The sequence below is a fragment of the Calonectris borealis genome, chromosome 7, assembly GCF_964195595.1.
Source record: "Calonectris borealis chromosome 7, bCalBor7.hap1.2, whole genome shotgun sequence".
Taxonomy (NCBI): Eukaryota; Metazoa; Chordata; class Aves; order Procellariiformes; family Procellariidae; genus Calonectris; species Calonectris borealis.
The window spans coordinates 43,843,036-43,861,669 of NC_134318.1; the positions used below are offsets into that span (position 1 = coordinate 43,843,036).

General features: G+C 41.0%; 1 protein-coding gene across 1 annotated transcript in view; it reads left to right on the forward strand.

Moving 5' to 3' along the window:
- Window positions 1-18,634, forward strand: part of JAKMIP3 (Janus kinase and microtubule interacting protein 3) — a 91,390-nt gene that overhangs the window by 17,888 nt on the left and 54,868 nt on the right. The window contains exon 2 of the mRNA XM_075155315.1: window positions 8,735-8,869. The gene's annotated coding sequence lies outside the window, so the exon portion shown is untranslated. The remainder of the gene's footprint in view (window positions 1-8,734; window positions 8,870-18,634) is intronic.

The following is an 18,634-nucleotide window of genomic DNA, read 5'->3' on the forward strand; positions in this document are numbered from 1 at the left end:
TCAGTATCGGCCGGCTCCTCCACTTGGCCTGTGCCTGCTCCCCTCTGCCGAGCTGGTGCTGCCCCGCTGCTGCTGCCTCTCCTCCTGGCCCCCTTTCCCTCATCCCTGAGTCCCTGGCCTCCTTTTCCTCTCCTCCGCACCCAGGCGGGTCCACTCCCAGGCTATCTTACCAGGATGTCTGTCCTGTCCCGCTGGCTTTTACACAAAGCAAGATGAGAGAAGAAACTGTGCGATTTCAATACAAAAATTAAAAAAAAGTAAACCAGAAGGGCAAATATTCTCACTAAATGGAAGGGCCAAGACACCTCATTGTTTCAGTCCTAATGCCTGGCCTCACCCTGCCAAATGTAGTTTGTGCAAGGGAAGTCGGAATCTAAACAAGGAATATAGTGCTGCTGTGCGGGGCAGAGGTCACATACCACTTTGTACTGGGCACTATGACCTTCTCTGAAAGTTCATTGAAGACAGATTTTTTTGATGTATTTTGCTGCTAAAATGAATTTCCTAGACTTTTTTTTTTTTAACCAATCAATTTTAGCAAAAGGAAAGGCAGAGCAGTGCATAGGGGCTGTCCTGAAGCTGCCCGCTGTCAGAGCGAGTGAGAACGGTGTGTTGGAAAGGGCATGTGGAGCTCAGGGTGGATGGATCTGCATGGCCTGACAGCGTTTGTGTCACGGGGGTGCGCTCTGCTTCCCATTCTGTGGGGCTGTTACGTTCGTAATACATTATTTATTTTATTGTGCCCACGGAGAGGGGGGATTTTGTCACTGACTTCAGTAGGAACAGGATCATAACTTTAATTACATTGCAGTAGCACAAAATTGTCAAGGAAAAAATACTGTCTTGGACATAGCATACATATTCTTTATGGCCATGTAAATATTTTAATTCTTTCCTAATTATAGCCTGATTCAGGGCAATGTTGAGGTAAACTTCTGAGCCTGATTCTGTGCACATGGTGTTCTTTTCTGTCCGCGTGTCAAAACAAAATGGGCTTGAAATACCTGTAAACTCTGTTCATATTCACATTCTCCCCTCCGTCACGGAGTTCCATGGCCCAAAAGTGAAGTGTGCATCCAGCCTATACTTGGGTCCAACATTTGAGATTTTAGTATAAACGTTTTTAAATGCTATTCTGAGTGTCGACGCTTGTCTGAATCTGGATGGGGAACTCTGAGGTGATGTCGGTGCTAATTGGAGGCCAGAAAAGCAACTGATCCAACCCAACTGCAGCTGGGATGCTCCTGTGCTGCTGGATAGCGCAAAGAAGGTGTAACGTAATGTTTTTTCTGTTGGGTGATTTAATTGAATACAAGTTTAAAAACAGATGTAGAGACATGTTAGCTCTGTAACGCACACTTCATGAGAGCTGGGATTAAGGTGAGGCATTACCAGAAATGAGGACGATCTCACTGTACTCCTCATTGCGTCGTGGTTAGACTGTGAGGCTCCACAGTCCTATTTATAGACTGTAATAAAGCAGAATATTACCCTGCACAGGCTCCACAGACTAAGAGTCAGCTTGGGTCAGAGGGGCCATTGTCCATCCACACACATCTGAGCTGAACGGGGGGGGTGGTCGTGCGTCATCCGTGGTGGGTGAGAAGTAGAATTAAGAGTGAAATGATAATCCTGATTGAAACAATGAGGGAGGCTGCAGATGGAGCACCTTGATGAGCTTTGCATTCAGAGTTATTTTCTGGAGAACTCTTGGTTATGTGGGGAGAATGCTTTAAAGAAGTGAAGCAATGTGGAAGTTTAATTGTATGCCCAGAACTGTGTAGAAATGATAGCTAACTATGAGAAATGAAGCTGTATTTTACTAATTATATGTGGCTGATAATAAAGTGAAACTGCAGTCATTTTTATTATAGGCCTGTTAAAAAAAAAACACGAACAACAACAAACCCTGTGCACTACAAAGACAGGCTGTATAATTTTAATGATATTTCTTTTATTTCTTTTAGCATCCTTCCACAGTCAGAGTATGTAAAAGCCAGAACAGATTGGAATCTCCTAAAGCTTTGCCTTTTAGGGATGATATAGGTGCTATACCTGAAAATTAAGATAGTTCTTTCTTCCATATTCTGCTTTACTGTTTCCAGCAGGTCACCTTGGAGAGTTTGTATTGCAGGATGTTTTGTGATCAGTGTAGCAGAGGCTCCATTGCTAACCCCACGCCAGCCCAGGGAATGCTCTGGTTCCTCATTTGTAAAGAATTTGTGCAATGTATATTCAAAGCAAGGGTTTCAGAGAAATACAGTCCTGCTCTTGACAATACTTGGGAGGCATTTGCAGCAAAACCTGTTGCACTGCTGCTTTAGTTACTGAAACTGAACCTAAGGAGACTACTAGTAGTGTTGCTGTTGTACCTTTTATAAATGCTGTTACTGGTCATGTTGGGGCTGGGTGCTGCCAGTTCTCTCGCTGTCGCCCTGCACCTTGTGACTCAGAGTGGCAGCATTTTATTCCCGCATTGTATTTGGCTTGTGGTGGTTTGACACCAGAAGCAGCAGAATGATGGAGAACTGCTGCCAAGGTTTGTGGTGTGTGATACAAAATGGAAGATTCATCTTTCCACTGGGAAAATCGTGTAACTACTTCCTGCCAATGCCCCATAGGGCGGCTTCTTATTCTTGCATTAGTGTGAAAAAGTAAATGAAACATCCTTTTCGCCTACACAATATCAATCATTTTATAACTGCCTGTTTAACGTCTCTTCAAAAAATTCACAGATCCTGATTCTTTTATTACCTGGTTGTACCTATTATGTTTCTTTTAGATGAATATGAGTGTAATAATAAGTACTTACCACTTATCTTTCTGCAACATTGTAATGCTTTTCATCTTATTTCCCATCTCCTGCTATTACAATCTAATATCTTATTTACCTAGCTGCGTACACAACAGATGTCCTCAGTGATGACTTGATCTTTCCTTCTAAATATCTATGTGTAGGATATGTCAAATTGTATTTTTAAATATAGATTATCTTGTACTTTCCCATATTGAATTTCATGTTGCTTAGTTACCTAATTTTTCTAGTTTGAGGTTATTGTTGGTTTTTTTTCTTCCTTTTTCTTGTTTTATATTCCTCTATTATTTTGATTGACCTAAATAATCCCCTATTATCAGCAGATTTTGATATTACTCTTTACTCTTTTTTACAGGTCGCTAGCAGAATATCTGGTCCTCAGAGCTCGCAGCTGTGAATTTCCCCATTTTAGTAGTAATTCTTCCTTTGTTTCTATCCCCCATCCGTGACTAGACTTTCTTACACATCACATTACTAAATCTTCTTAAGCAGTTAATTACATAAGCATCCAACTCTTAAGTGTACACTGAGAAACTGAGATTCAGATTTACATTTGCACATCCTTTACACATTTACGTGCAAGGTTTCATTGACGTCATGTCTGCTAGCCCAAATGCAGCTCACATTTTAGGCTATGAAACCCTTCTGCCTGCTGGCAAGTAGCTATCTGTGCAGGTGGTCACAGGAGCATCAGCGCGTCTGCTTGGGCATGGACTTCTCTTATGGCTTTAATGATCTGTGTCTATTTTCACAGTTCTTACATATTTTTTGTCAAAACTTTAACAAACTCAGCTGTGGCTGCTCTGCTCCAGGGTAACCTATTGCGTTATGTTGCATATCTCCTATCTTTGTAGACACATAGTTCCACCCTCTGCCGCTGCTGGAGAAAATGCTTGGCTGCAATGCCAGCAGTTGGTAGGGACACAGACCCCAGCAGGCAGCATTTCTTGTGCCCTCGGGCACCCCGACTGGCTTCTTGCAGGCAGAATCCAGTGCCTCCATTCCCAGTGCCAGCTGCTCCCCGCCTTTAAGAGCAATGATCAGCTAGAATGTCAGAAGCCAGATGGACGCATCCTCTTAGCTAAAGACCAGTGTAGTGCAACCCATGCAAGGAGCAACTTTCTCTGAAGGAGTGAGTGCAGAAGACTAAAAGATTGGAAAATCCTGAATTCAAATCCCAGATTACCCAGATGCCACACTAAAATAACTAGGAGAGAGCTCCTCTGTAGCTGTTTCCCGTCTGTAAATGGAGATGTGTTTGAGAATGTTATTCCAGTTCTTTTATATAGCGCTTTCCACAATGAAAAGCAAGGCTAGCACTTTTCCAAATCATCTGAACAAGTCTGAGAGGGAGATACCTGCACGGGAGGAAGTTCCCCCAAGATAAGATATCAGCAGGCACTGCTGCCAGAAGATGCCACTCGGGAATGAGTGACTTGGCCACAGAAGTGAACTCCAGCAAGTAAATTTTAGTGACACAATAGAGAGCATGAGCAGAAGCAGCTGCTGAGGTTCCCCCTTTTCCTTTTTTTTTTTTTTTTTATCCCCCACAATAGAAAAATGAGAGACTTTTCCATACACTTACGTATCCTGAGATTGCCCCAGTTTTGCCCTTACTAGAACCAGCAAACTGACCCGAACTTCAGCTCTGCAGGTGCCAGCTGATGTTGGTGCCAGCATGCTGCCCAGGAGTGTCTTGTCCTTTTATAATCTCACAGCTGGTAAGCAGCAAAGATCAGGAGAGCTTTCAAAGTTGCTGTTCAGTTTTAGTCAGTCACATGAAACTCTTATGACAGCAATTATGCAGTTGCTGTTGTGGTAGGGGTTTTTGTGGGTTTTTTAAAAACAATTTCTATATTGGTCCCTGAATGTCCTTTGTAGGCAGGTAGAGGCCACATGAGCCACGTGGTGCTATTGGAGATTTAATCCTCTGTGTACATTTGTCATTCTTGGTTCTGGTAGCAGGAGGCTCTGTAACACGGTATAACTTCTGTTAATTTTCTCATCGTAAACACACACACACTTGGTTTAGATGGTCCACCTTCCGAATTGTTCATTCCAATTATTTTTATATTTTAAAAAAAATTCCAATTATACTTCTATTCAATGTAATGCTTATTATATTTGGTGTAGCTTTAGAGGGATCAATTTATGTTATGCTTGTTACTAACTGAAATTATATCTTGAGTATGATAATGTATACAAACTGTGGTTTTCTGTGAAAGTCAGCCTGTCTTCTGGTTGTTAGTCTTGGTTAAAAAAAATTATAGAGCTCTTGTGTTGAAAATAAGATTTTCCCAGAGGAATGGATCCTTTGCCTTCAAATGTTAAAGCTAGGCTGAAACAACTGTTACCCTTTTATCCCCCATAAAAGCCTGAAATATTTAAGAATGGGTCTGGTTTTGCCATGCTGAAAGGAAGTCTTAAACCCCCTTACTGATCTGTTCTGTGAAACTACAGAGAAATGGATATCTGCATGCCAAGCAAATTGACTAGAAAGGTTGATACAGCATCTCAAATCAAATCAGCTTTAAAAAATCAGATTATAGCTTAAAAATTCTCAGCCATGTACATCTGGTTAATGCACAGGCACCTGCTAACAGAAATCACTTTGACAAGGTCAGCAGCAGTGAAACACCATCGCATCTGCATATCCTCAGCATGGCAGTGACTCGGTTATCAGCCTCACAGACAAGAGGGTTTGTTTCATGTCACACCCAGCATTTCTTGCTCTTCGGTGTGTTATTTCCTACATACCTTCAGCATTTTCCTTCCTACTTGTTGCTTTGCCTCTCCTTTGAGAGACATGAGCTTTGTTACTGCAAGGTTTTTTAGTATTTCTGTTTCGTTATCTGGGAGGGCATTTTACCCTTAGGATTTTATTCAATCATCTTCCATGGGCTAGGTTGTTTTTGTTTGTTTGTTTTGTTTTTAAAATTTTTTTTAAAAATCTTCTTTAAAAGTGGATCTTTTCTTTATAGTTTGAAATATGTACTTAACCAGATAAAATTGGAATACTTCCCCCTTTCTATGTAAGTACTTCTTTGATACTTGTCATGGATTATAGAATCTGTTGGTGCTTGCTTTAGAGTTTGCTTCATAGCACAAGTGTCAATAGAGTCCTTCTCTGTGTACCTCAGTGCCTGGGTCAGACTGTGATTTACAAGAGTGTGTCTGAGTTCTGCTCTCCAAGCTGACAGCTCATTTGCCAAAAAATCGTTAATTAGAATGGGCCCTGTACGTACCAATAGCAAATACAAAAATATTTATTATTACCAAAGGGAGGTTAACTTACTCATACTTGGTACAGCCATGGCTAAATATGAATTTGCTTTCACATATAAAATTCTTTCAAGGTGGCCATATTTTTCATGGTCATCTGGAAAAAAACTCATCTTATTCAGTGTCTTAAGGATTGAGTATTATGCTTAAAACTTTATATAGTGCTTTTCTTCAAAGCACTCAATTAACTCTGCTGTCCACATTCTCCTTGACTACTTTTCTGTTTTTTCCTAACACTTCAGCTATACTTGCCCTTGAGATGAGTGGGCAAGGAGAGGCCCCTCTGACTTGTGTCCGTGTGCGGCTCAAGGGTGTCATCCCTCTGCCCCTAGAAACTGGAACAGATTCTTAGGAAAAGAGCAGCGACCTCGGCATGGCTGGCTGCAGTGAATCATTCTATTTCCAGCTCTGAGGATAAATAACAACTTGTTTCTTTTCTGGCATTTATGCTGACACAGCTGTCTGTCGTTCCTTTCCCTCTCCATGGCACAAGGCGGGCACAGGTACGAAGGAGGACCAGCAAGCGTTCCCGGGAGCTGGCCATGCACCATCAGTGGGATGGGCTGCCCAGCCTCCGGGCAAGACCACTTCTCGCCTTGCCTGGCCAAGGCTCTGCTGCCATCTTTCCCTGCCCAGAGGAGAGCTGCCGGGGACAGTCCCGCTCCTGCGCTGGGGTCAGCACGGCAGTGCATTGCCTCCCCTGGTGCCTCACTGGCACCTCCTCCTCTCCAGCATTTTACACCATTGAGGGTTTGGTCCACCTCTGAAGAGAGAATCTTTTGCTTTTAAATTGAAGGTCTGGAGAAGTGGCTTTTAGGCACTTATTTTTGACTTCCGAGTATATTAATGACTGGATCATTACAGTGGATGGAAAGTTTCCTGCTGACTTAAGTGGAACTTGGCTCAAGTGCCTCATTCGTAATCTAGTGGAACAGATGGAAAGAGCCTCGTTTCAATGGGCCATGGGTGAGGCTGCAAAGGGATACGGCTGTTCCCAACAGCATCGTTCTTCTTCTAGCATCCTTATTCCTTGCAGAGATGTGTTCTTTCTAAAGATGTATTGGAGCTCTTGTATAAAGTTGGCTAACAATATTTTTTCCTTTTTTTCCAAATCCTTTTCTGCTTGCTATATTTCTGTAGAAATATTTCTATATTTTCTCTTAACATGTATTTTATTCAGTGCATAAATTAAAATGTGCAGTATCAATGAGCTGGGTATTGTGACGTCTTGTTTCTTCATAATGTTTATTAGCTGTGAAAAGATGCTGCCCATGTGCTGATTATTGGGTGAATTATGAAATCTGTGAAAACTTACAAAATAATTAGATATGCAGCAATTCATATTAAACAGTGATCTGGTGTCCCTAAGGGTACTAGTGGTAAATTCAATACCTTTTCTGATGTTTTTTTTTAAAAAAAAAAAATTCTGTTATTTTGTAGCCAAGTATGTAAGCTAAATACGGCAGTTTGATGTCCTGAGCAAGATTTACAAATAAGTGAAGGTTTGGTTTGTTTCTTTTTCTTAGTGTATCTGTTAGTAATTTTTAGCAGAGAATTTGCCCAGACACGTGGGTGAGACACAGAGGTGCTGTGGAGGGAAGCCTTGTCTGGTTGGGCTGCTGACCTATAGCTGGGATGCTCAGGAGGTGTTTCTAGCTGTCATCAAACCTCTGCCATACTTCAGGTGTGACACCTGGCCCGTCCCATGGCCAAGATTATTTTCATTGGGACCCAAGCTGTTCGTATAACTTTACACTCAGTAAATTTGCCTGCTGTAGCTGCCACAGGGCAGCGGGAAGCCCCAGTTCTACAGGAGAACAGTGATAACTTGCTGTTGCTGAAGTTAGTGCTACTCCAGCTTAGAACTGCAGTTCTGACTTGTGAAAACCTTGGCTTTTTAACTAAAACTGACAGTAGGAACACTCTTGTTTTGTCTTTTGTATCTGTGTATGACTTAGACCTCGTGTGTGTGTATGTCTGCAGCTCTTTCCTTTAAGAATACAAAATCTTACGCTATTGTCTTGTTTCCCAATTTGTTATGAGAGGTTGTACAAGTACATGGATGAACACCTATAATTAAAAAGCAGGATTTCGCTGAATCCTGCAGAGCTCTGATACATTGAATTGCCAGCTTCCTTCAGGAAGGAATATAAGGCTGAGTTAATAATCCCCAGAGCACATAATAATTTCCAGAACTGTTTTTTATTTCTCTTCCATGTGCTATGATGTTACCATATGATAGAAATCCATGTACCTAAAATAATTCCAGCTAATTGTGTGACAATACATATAAATGACCGTTACGTTCATTACGGCTTTCCCACCCTAGTTCCAGTTCTCACACCCAGTGAGAACACCCAGAATTTAGTGCTGCCCACTTCAAATGTTAAGAAGCCCCATTGTGTGATACTGAGCACCAAATCTTAAGTGATGGTAATGTGATATTTGAACAGCTCTCTTTTCTGAACTTGTTTGTCATCTCTAAATTGGGTATCTCTCTCGGCTTTATCTTCTCTAGCAATGTTCTTGCCAGAAGCTTGCCCAGTGTGAAAAGGAGCATGTTGTCTCTTCGGTTACTATAATGCAAAAGATCTCCCTTTCACAGAATTTACCTAAAGCTCTCTTGGTCTTTCCCAGGGACCATCTTCCCATCTGAGATCATGCTGGAGGGCTCAACTTGATTCCATGAGATTTTGCACCTCCAGCTGCCACCAGGTCAAGCAGATGTTTGTGGGAGAGGAATGGTGTTAATCCCCAGCACTGTCACCTTCGGTGGGTACTGCAGCCTGTCCCCCTAAAGCATCGTCACAATAAATCTCCAACAAGTCTGTTAGTTTGATCATATTTTTGCTTTCTTTCTAAATCAGTTTATGGGCCAAGGGACATGCTTACTATTAAATAAATGGGCAGAGATGGGCTGAAGTTAGGGACAAGAGTCTCAGCAGCTGTCCTGAAAAGCTTATTTAAACTAGGATATTTAGTAATGAAAAATCAGATTTGAAATAATCTGATCCTCAGTTTTTTCAGGCTGAAAGAGCAGCATTTCATTAGAGCTTGATTTGCATCTAACAACTTGCAACTGTTTTCATTTGGGATATTATTCGACTTTCCATTCAAATTCTTGTCTGTTGCTGTTACATGTAAATTTTTATCTTAGTTTAGAACTGGACACACATCTACTGAGAAATAAAACAAACTGTCAAATAGAAATATCTTTTTTTGGATAACCATGGTCAGTCTAAAGAAAGGTTTTTCCTCTCGACAGTGTCCTTGCATGCTGCCAAGTTCCTCAAAGCTGAGTTTGATGAGGATGAGTAATTCTGGAAATTAGTCTTAATTCTGAAATCTAAAACACAATGTTTTTGTTGCCCCAGTAGAGTCTGTTATTTTCAAGCTCATTTATAAATTGAATAATTCCAAGAACTGAAAATCTTTTATAACAGTGTTGCAGTTAAATACTGCCTTTTCCACCCTCAAATCCAGCTGTGTTGTGTGTTCATGCAGAAGAGGGTTGGAGAGGTAGTGTTAAATAGATATTTAGGGATGTTAATAACATGCTTAAAATGTTTCCATAAAGTGCTTTTGGATCATACGATGCCATCTGTGTTACAGTTGATTGTAGTTAATTATACAGGCATGAATTCCTTGGGAAAATGGATGGCATTACTCAAACAGTTTGTTTGTGATCAAGATAATGGAATGACACAATATTAAGCTGACAGAATTAAGTCTGAAATACATTCCTCACTAATAATCCTCCACAAATCAGTGGAATTATTCTGAGTTGCTCCAGTTTAACTGAGAATTTGGATAGGTGCACTATTGTAATAATATTGCAATAACTCTAATGTATTTTTGTACCTTCAGTGTTGTGGAGTATCTGAGAAAAAAGAAAAATTAGCTTCCTACATAACAGCCACTGTTTCTAATTAATGATTTCACCTTCTGCAATTTAGCCATAAAAGATGTAAAAATCAAACAGGTGGCATGCTTAGGTGACATTAAACTTGTGGTGTTAAAATATACATGTTGAGATTTAGTAGCAATTATGTCTTCCAGTACTGAAATTCTATTAATTTCTTCTGTTTTACTATAAACAAGTAACTATTCATGTAATTGACACCCAGCTATGTTTTGCATTTAAAAAAGCCAACAAACTGTGTAAAACTTATGATGAAATATCAGTGGATGTGATTTAGATATGTATGCATGTAATGCAAACAGGTAACTATACACACACATGGTAAATCTGCATATAGGAAACTATGTAAGCTACATATGTATAGCTTACAACATGCAGGATTTTGCTTGGGTTTTGTAAACATGGTCCACCCATCAATGAGTTAAAGCTAACTATGGTTGAAGGATTAATCTTTGAGGGAAAAATTCAGGTCAGTTAGGATTTGACATGTGTCTGTTAAAGCTGCTGTTGGAATTGATCTAATCCTAAGCAAAACTTTGGCTAGACTTCCATCTGCAGAGACTCATTACTCTATGGTGGGGTTTGGGGGGAGGGGGTGTTTGTTATTTTTAATTTAAATCAGATATTATTTCACCAAAGATAAATTTCAGAACTTATTTCACACTGGGAAACCTTGGTTGGTTGGTTGGGGTTTTTTCCCTTACGGAAACTGAGATTTGCTCTAAACCAGCCAACTGTTGGTAAAGGAGTATGTTAACTTTGCAATATGCATAGCCCACGAGGGATTTGCTAGCATATGGTAGTGCATGGTATTTCTGTTTAGAGTGGAAATCTTCAAGACAAGACGCTATTTCCCAGTGAGCATGGCACTGGATTAAAAGCAGGGCCCTGAATGCAAGCCTCTCGCATTCTGAATGAGTGTCCTGTGTACTTGGGCTTTGCTTACACAGGTGTCTTCTAGTTCCAATGAGAAGTTTTGTTCTGAACCTGAAACTTTCTCAGCAAAAGTGTGCTCAAGATAGATATGCTCCTTTGGAAGTTTGGGTTGAGTTACCCAGATTTGGTTGTATTTAAAAAAAAAAAGGTGTTTTATTAAACTAGTCTCAATTTAATCATTATCTAAACAGCACATAGAAAAAAAGTCATCATGGGATGTATACAGGAAATATGCAACATAACCATATGTACCTGACAATACATGTCTTGGCAATTATTTCTTGATCTCAGCGCTTTCAAGACTTGCTACCTGCTTGCTGTATTTTTCCACGTGATTTCCAACAGATTTTCTTCTCCTCACTGAGTGAATAATATACTATTTGTGACAAATGTTTGTACAGGAAAAAAAAAACAACCACAAAACCAGCACGTGATGTGATTACATTGGCAGAGCACTTTGGCTTAACATAAAATAGCTTCTCAGAGGAAAACTCATTTTCTTGCATTCAGATCTATAGACTACTGAAATCCTAAATGAAAAATTGAAATTACTCAGGAAGAGCTTCCCCATATGAGGAAGTGGGAGCTCAGCCATAGACAATATTACATTTTCTTTCTATTGTAATATTTTGACACTCAAAAAGGTTTGTCTAAACTAAATAATTACAACAATTTGTCAAAAATAGAAAACAACAGTGTTCACAAGGCTGTATCATACATTTGAAATTTTCGGTATTTGTAAGAATAGTGTTTTGCTTAAGCTATGTTTTGCTTAAAATATTGGTACTCTGGGTAGGGATTTATTAATTTATTTTTAAGTGCAATGAAACATTGATTTCAGAAACTACTATCTAGAAAACACATTTTCCAATTAGCCTTGATGTCTGAATTGTAAGTCAGGAGGCAAAAAGAATGATGAGTCCTGCTAAAGGCAGCTTATGATGCATTATTAATGCTATTTTCAATATCAAACATGCCAGGAATCATATGCATAATATATTCTCCCAGAATCGAAAATATGAAGACATTTCTGTTCTATTAAGATGATGTGTCTTACAGATGTCCCCCTCTACATAACTCATCGGGGAAGGGAAGAAAAAAAAAAAGTAAAAACACAAAGGCAACTTAACTGGTTTTATAGGAAATGACTTCTCTGCACTCCGATGATGGTGTCCCACTGAGTGGTCTGTTAGCTGTAGAGGCTTGGACTTTTTAAGGGTCTATGGTCAGTTTTGGTGTCTCAGCATTAGCCTCCTGGACTTACTGCACGTTAGCTAGCTATCGGAGCAGAGCACTGAGCACCCTGGGAATGGCAGGTTTGCATTCCCTCGCCAGCAGGACAAACTATCTCTTTGCTGCGTTCTGCATCAGCACAATGACGTTGGCTTGGAAACATTTTTTGTGGAAAGTTTTTCTCCCAGTATTTGGGACAAATATTCTTTTAAGACTGGCATTTGTCCACCAGTCCCCAGATGGCTTTTCTGTGTACAGGCATGCACCAGCAGACACTGCTGTCTCTGTATTAGAAGACCAGCACTTTTATTAATACAAATAACTGCTTTCATAGTTCCCAACAATGATGCTTCTCCCATTGCATACACAGAAGCTCATGGTTTTCACTAGAAAGCTGTCTTACTCTGTCCAGTCTAATTTCCCCGTTATTATCCCTGGGAATAACAACCCAGCATACATCAAATGGACTGATGACTCCAAACTGTAAATCCCATTATGGTCTGCAGGACAGTGAATAAGGGAGGGTGCTTCTGTGTGTATCACCAGTTCTTGAAAATAAAACCATTGCTTTCAGGTTTTTCCCTTTCAATCTGTACAGCAACCTGGCCATTTGAGAAATTTTGGTTGGGAGTCCTGGCCCAAAATGATTCTGCAGTTATTTCCCCATGCGGTCTGCTGCAGCCCACGTTGCTGTGATGTATACCTGCAGCCAGAGGCGCGTCTGTGGGTGGCAGAAGGGAGCTGGCATTCCCTTCTCTCTGGTTTGTGCCCATTCTTGGCGGTATTTTCATCCTCTGCGATGCCCAGCTCTGAGAGAGATGTGCCATTTAAGGATGAGGAAGCCACAGCCCTCCGGGCCGTGCAGGAATACCGGGGCAGAAAGGCTCCTGCGCCTCCATGTCCGCTTGCACCCGTCCCGCTGCTTCCTGCACCAGTGTCTTACCCCCAAACCAGAAACTAGTGCTGCCTGGTAGGAGCCGGGCAGGAGGACAGGAGGCAAAGCTTGGTGCAGAGGGCCGAGACCTCCAGAGGAAAGGCAGAGCAGCAGAGGAACTGTCTCACCAGAAATGGTCTTCTCCCGGGGAGTAAATTACAGGTCGTGTGTCAGACCGCAAGTGAGTGAGTACCTGTCTGCTACCTGCTTTTCTTTTGTTTATCCGTCCTGCAGCTTTCTTCAGCATGGAAAAAAAAATGATAAGTGAATGGTGCATGTAATGTGTTTATTGAAGCTTTTATTCTCTGACACGAAGTCTCTGTGGTAAATACTAATAATGGTTGCTTTTTTCTGGTTTTGCCTTCAAAATCAATGTCCTTGCAGGTGAACAGCAAATCTGATTATATTTCTTGGTTTACCAGCGATAAATCAGCCTGGTCAATAATAATATATGCTGCTCACACTGCATTTTAATGTTTTCGTATTTAGAAGTTCAAGAGCCTGTAGGCTTCATTAGTTTAAGTTTTCATAATGCCTTTGAAACCAATGGAGTTTCATGAATGTAGATTATCTAAAGATCTTTGTATTGTTACTAATCATTCATTAATTTGCATAGAATAAAGTAAAATTACAGGTAAACCATTGAAGTGAGCATTTGGTAACACTGAAGCTCCTCAGTCCTAGGCTGACTTTCCTTCCCCCTCATCCCCCAGGAAGGACAGAGTCGGGTCTGTAAGCACAGAGGCATTTGGTCCCTGTCTCGCTGGGAGGGGAAACGGGAGCCTCCTGGGCCCCAGCCGGGACCCCAGCAAGGGCAGGGGCACCTCCTTTTCTGTCATTCTCGAGCGTGTGCCTTTTCTGCTTCAGGAGGGATGTGCAGGGCATCTCTGCTAGCTTGGCAGCTGCCAGCAGGGCCTGAGCTTTGATGTATCCAGGAACAAACCCAGTTGTAGCATCACTGATGGGCACTGCCACTTCTTAACCAGCACTTCCACCCCCACTGGTTTCTAAATGCATGTGGAAAGGCTACCACAGCCACCGCCTCCACAGGCTCCTTCCCACTCCGTATGAGCAAATCTACAACTAACATAGACCAGTTTTGCCTTGAGAAAGGGGAAATGTACTCCTTTCTTGCAGGTCTTCCTCTGAGAAACCTTCCCTGCCTCCCCCACAGGTTTTTGGAAACACAGTGTGCAGAGCGGTTTTTCATTGTTCTGCAGATCTCGTTGCTGTTAGTATGTTTTTGCAGACAGACCATTACCAAGGCTGATCAAATTCCTATTATCTGGATCTCTTAATCCTTGGATGTTATTCTTGGCTACATTCAAGTTTTATCATTATGTCCCTTTTCATCCTTAAAGATTTAATTGAAAGTGTCCTCAGCTAATTTCTGTGTAGTTGTTTTTGAAGCAGTCTTATTACTTTAAGTACAGGCAAGGGAGCTGATTTTTCTCTGGGAAAATCTCATTAAGGCTTCAGCATTCCAGTCTGGAAGACGTTTCTGATGTCAGGCCCTTCGCCCACACTGCACTGATGGGAGCCTGTAGGATCTGAAAATCAGTGCTGTCCCCTTTCCTTTGTCACCTCAAACTTACCATGGGACACGTAGACATGAGCGCCACAGCTGAGCTTGCAGAGGAGAAAGTCTCCTGGCATTGATGTCTGGTGGGAAGAATGCCGGACACAGGCAGTGACTTTGGCTAGTGAAGCCTTAGCCAAGCTTGGCTGTGGGTTGGCAACTGCAGCCTCTGGCAGGCGTTCAGCTTACTGCACTTGGGCTGCTTTTATGGGACAACAGGGAACACCTTGCTGATAATATTTCAGATCATCTTTAAAGGTTTTGTAGACCTGTCCAGAGCTTGCAATACAAGCCTTTCCTTCTTGAAATAAGCTAAATAATTTTAAATTTTATTTTTTAGCAGAGAAAAATCAGATTTACGCAGTTGTTTGGCATGAAATGTGTCAACTCATACCGTTAAACCTTGGTAACATTTTAAACAAAATTTAAAAGCTTGAACACTGAAAGTATGAGGACACATGGTGCTACAAAATTACCTCAGACATAATTCCCACCAAGCGAACTGTGCTTAGAAACCATTAGGTCCCTAGCTCTGCAGGGGAGGTGCCAGGACGGTGTGCTCCTCTGCACGATGCTCCTGAGAGGCTCTCTGAGACAATACCAGCACGTGGTAGCGAAATGGTTGATCTTCTGCTACTTGGATTCACAGGGACGCCTGGGGAGTGTGTGCGCAGGGTATCTGACCGCTCTGCGCGATTACCATGCACTGTCTCCCAGAAAATCAGCTGCTGGGCTTGTACTCCTCCTGGCATGCCTCTAATAACATTTTTGCCTTTCAGTTTACTTGTATCAGTTCCTTAGTTTTATTTTCTGTAAGCAAACAAATAAAAATTCTCATAGCCCTTATCTGTCAAAAATAATCATTCTGATTGAAATTACTTCCACAAATCCCTGAATTTCATTCAAATTATTATTTGTCTGACATTCACATGCAAGTAGTTAAAAGCTTGTATTATGCAGAGCTAGGGAAGGGATCATCCCCCTGTACTTGGCACTGGTGAGGCCGCACCTCGAATCCTGTGTTCGGTTCTGGGCCCCTCACTACAAGAAGGACATTGAGGTGCTGGAGCGTGTCCAGAGGAGGGCAACGAAGCTGGTGAAGGGCCTGGAGCACAAGTCTGATGGGGAGCGGCTGAGGGAACTGGGGTTGTTTAGCCTGGAGAAGAGGAGGCTGAGGGGAGACCTCATCGCGCTCTACAACTACCTGAAAGGAGGTTGTAGCGAGGTGGGGTCGGTCTCTTTTCACAGGTAACAAGCGATAGGACGAGAGGAAATGGCCTCAAGTTGTGCTGGGGGGGTTAGGTTGGATAGTGGAAAAAATTTCTTCACCGAAAGGGCTGTCAAGCCTTGAATAGGCTGCCCAGGGAAGTGGTTGAGTCACCATCCCTGGAGGTGACTCAAAAGACATGTAGATGTGGTGCTTAGGGACATGGTTTAGTGGTGGGCTTGAGAGTGCTAGGTTGATGGTTGGACTCGATGATCTTAAAGGTCCTTTCCAACCTAAATGATTCTATGATTCTCATTTTCTCAGGTTGTGAAACCTGACTCCACCTGCTGCATCTATCATTGTAACATATTGTTTAAGAATATAATTGTAATATGCACAAATGCTTCATTCATCACAGTAGGTGGAATTCAGTGCCTGTGGCTATAGACTGCCCCATTTTTTTATCTGTAAAGAAAGAGGGTTTTTTTAAGACCTCCATTGTAGAACAATCACTGATGTAGTGCATCTTCTTACACAAAGAAACAAGAATCTTAAATGCTAAGGACATCTACTCCTGTTCATAGTTTTTTCAGGCAATAGCTATAAAATTGTATTTATTTCTATTTCTTTGACCAACCAAACACTTTTTTTTTTTTTTAATCAAAACTTCAAGGCTACAAAGTCAAGCCTGACTGAGAAACAACAGAATTAAGACTGTTTGCATGACCTTGGTTCGGTCAACTAATATCAGGAATTTTATTTTTCCCCCTCGCTTTTTTCTCTAAGTCTCAGCCTCCCCACTCTGACCCAGTGTAGATTTGTAGTGACTGCTTGTCCTACTTGATTTCCTTGGCTCCCAGCAGCTTTGCCCAGTTACTCCCAAACTCCAGCCACTTCTCCCGGGTGCTCTCAGCCCTCTCCCAGCTTCATATCCCATTTATATATCCCCCGAGGTGGCTGCCTCCCTCTGCTCTTTTCTCCCTAATGGATGCAGGTTTTTGCTTTTAGAATTCAATTCAGGCTGTTCTATTATTATTATTATTTTATTGTACTATTATTATTATATTGTTATTTTACTATTATTATGTACTGTTATTTAATTATTACAGCTTCCCTGAACTGTTAAGCCTCTTTACTCGTGCTTGGACAGGGAATAGTGCTGCTCTGTTGTGGTTTTGACTATGAGTCAGGATGAATAAACCAATGCATTGAAGGTCATCATCCAAAAAGATTGTTATCCACATTAATAAGGTTAGTATTAACAAGGTTGGAAATATTTTCCCAAATTTGAGCTTTTTTGTGTATTTTTATAGTATAACTTAAACAGATCTTTAAAACAAGGATTTACTTCAAACTAGAAATGTAATGACAGTTAAAAATGAATCCCGCTAAGTTTCTAAACTGAGAAATACATGTAATCTGTTCAGGATATAGTTTTATCTAAGCAAGTCAAAGTTTTCCAGTGAAACATTTTTTCATTAGATTTTACATTCTTCTGTAACTTTACATGTTGTTGTAAAATTCCTAATCTCTTCTGCTGTTTGCTCCAAAACAATGAAACTGTGTTGTCTTCGTCCTTGGGTCAGAAGTTGGCTCAAGTCTTGTCTGAGAACTTTGTTGAAAGACAGAGTCTTTACACCACTGGATTTCACACCTCCTCTCTCCCTACAGTCTTTAGGATCATCCAGTTCTCTGAATATTATTTTGATCCTCCTCTTTGCTGATGGTGTTTCCCCATTTTGCATTACCATGAGCATGTATCTTTTGCATGAGCTTGTTAACTGGTCCTCTAGGCATTTCATTCATGATTTCACTCCCATTAATTTTTTTCATAGACAATTATAAAATAAACTTTGATAGTTTTGTCTAGAGAAGCAGAGGCAACTGTTTCTTTGTGTGTGTTGCTGTTTATCTTTAAATAGGAATGAACTGGGTTTTCACAGCCATAGTCTGTATCCACAGACTGAAAAATTGCACGGGATAATTACCAAGGAGTTTGGCGGTAGCGTGGGCTTTGACAAAGTAATGTTGTTATAAAAGAAGATCCTTCAGAAAGTATACAAAGTGTGAAAGAAACATTGGGGAAACATCCGTCTTTTGGGATAGAGCAGACAGTACCTACATTCCACTGCTCCGGAGCTAAACAAAGCCTCCAGGACACAGCGTTTTGCCCAGAATTTCTTGCTATCCTCAGGTTTCTATTAAATTAAATCTGTTCATGCTATTGATGAGCACTGAGTTGAATACTGATCAGAGGAAGAATTGACAGCAACCTGAATGCCCTCCTACTGACTTGTTCAGCACAGAGTGATCAAGAGCATAATATTAATGGACTGTCTGTCTGCATCAACAGCTCTAAGAAATGAATCAAAGTAAGGACAACCTGTGATACCTTCAGTCAAGTTCACCTCTGTGCAGACAACTCACGGATCACAGAGATTTAATTTGATTTGATGAATAGTTTAATTATTTATTTTTACATAGAACTCTGATAGAGTTTTCTGAACCATGGGATGGATGCAGCATAAAAATGGCATTAACAGATAAAAAATACTATCTTTCTCCCTACTTTTATCTGTCTCTGTCTCTTTGGAGTGAGTTTGTGTCTTGCTCTTAGACTCCCTACGCCTGACAGTTATACTAAGCTAGAATATGTTTTTTGCAAGGATATGCGTTTTCAATAACTCTTATACTCTTTCCTTGATAGTAGTGATTATAAAGGACCT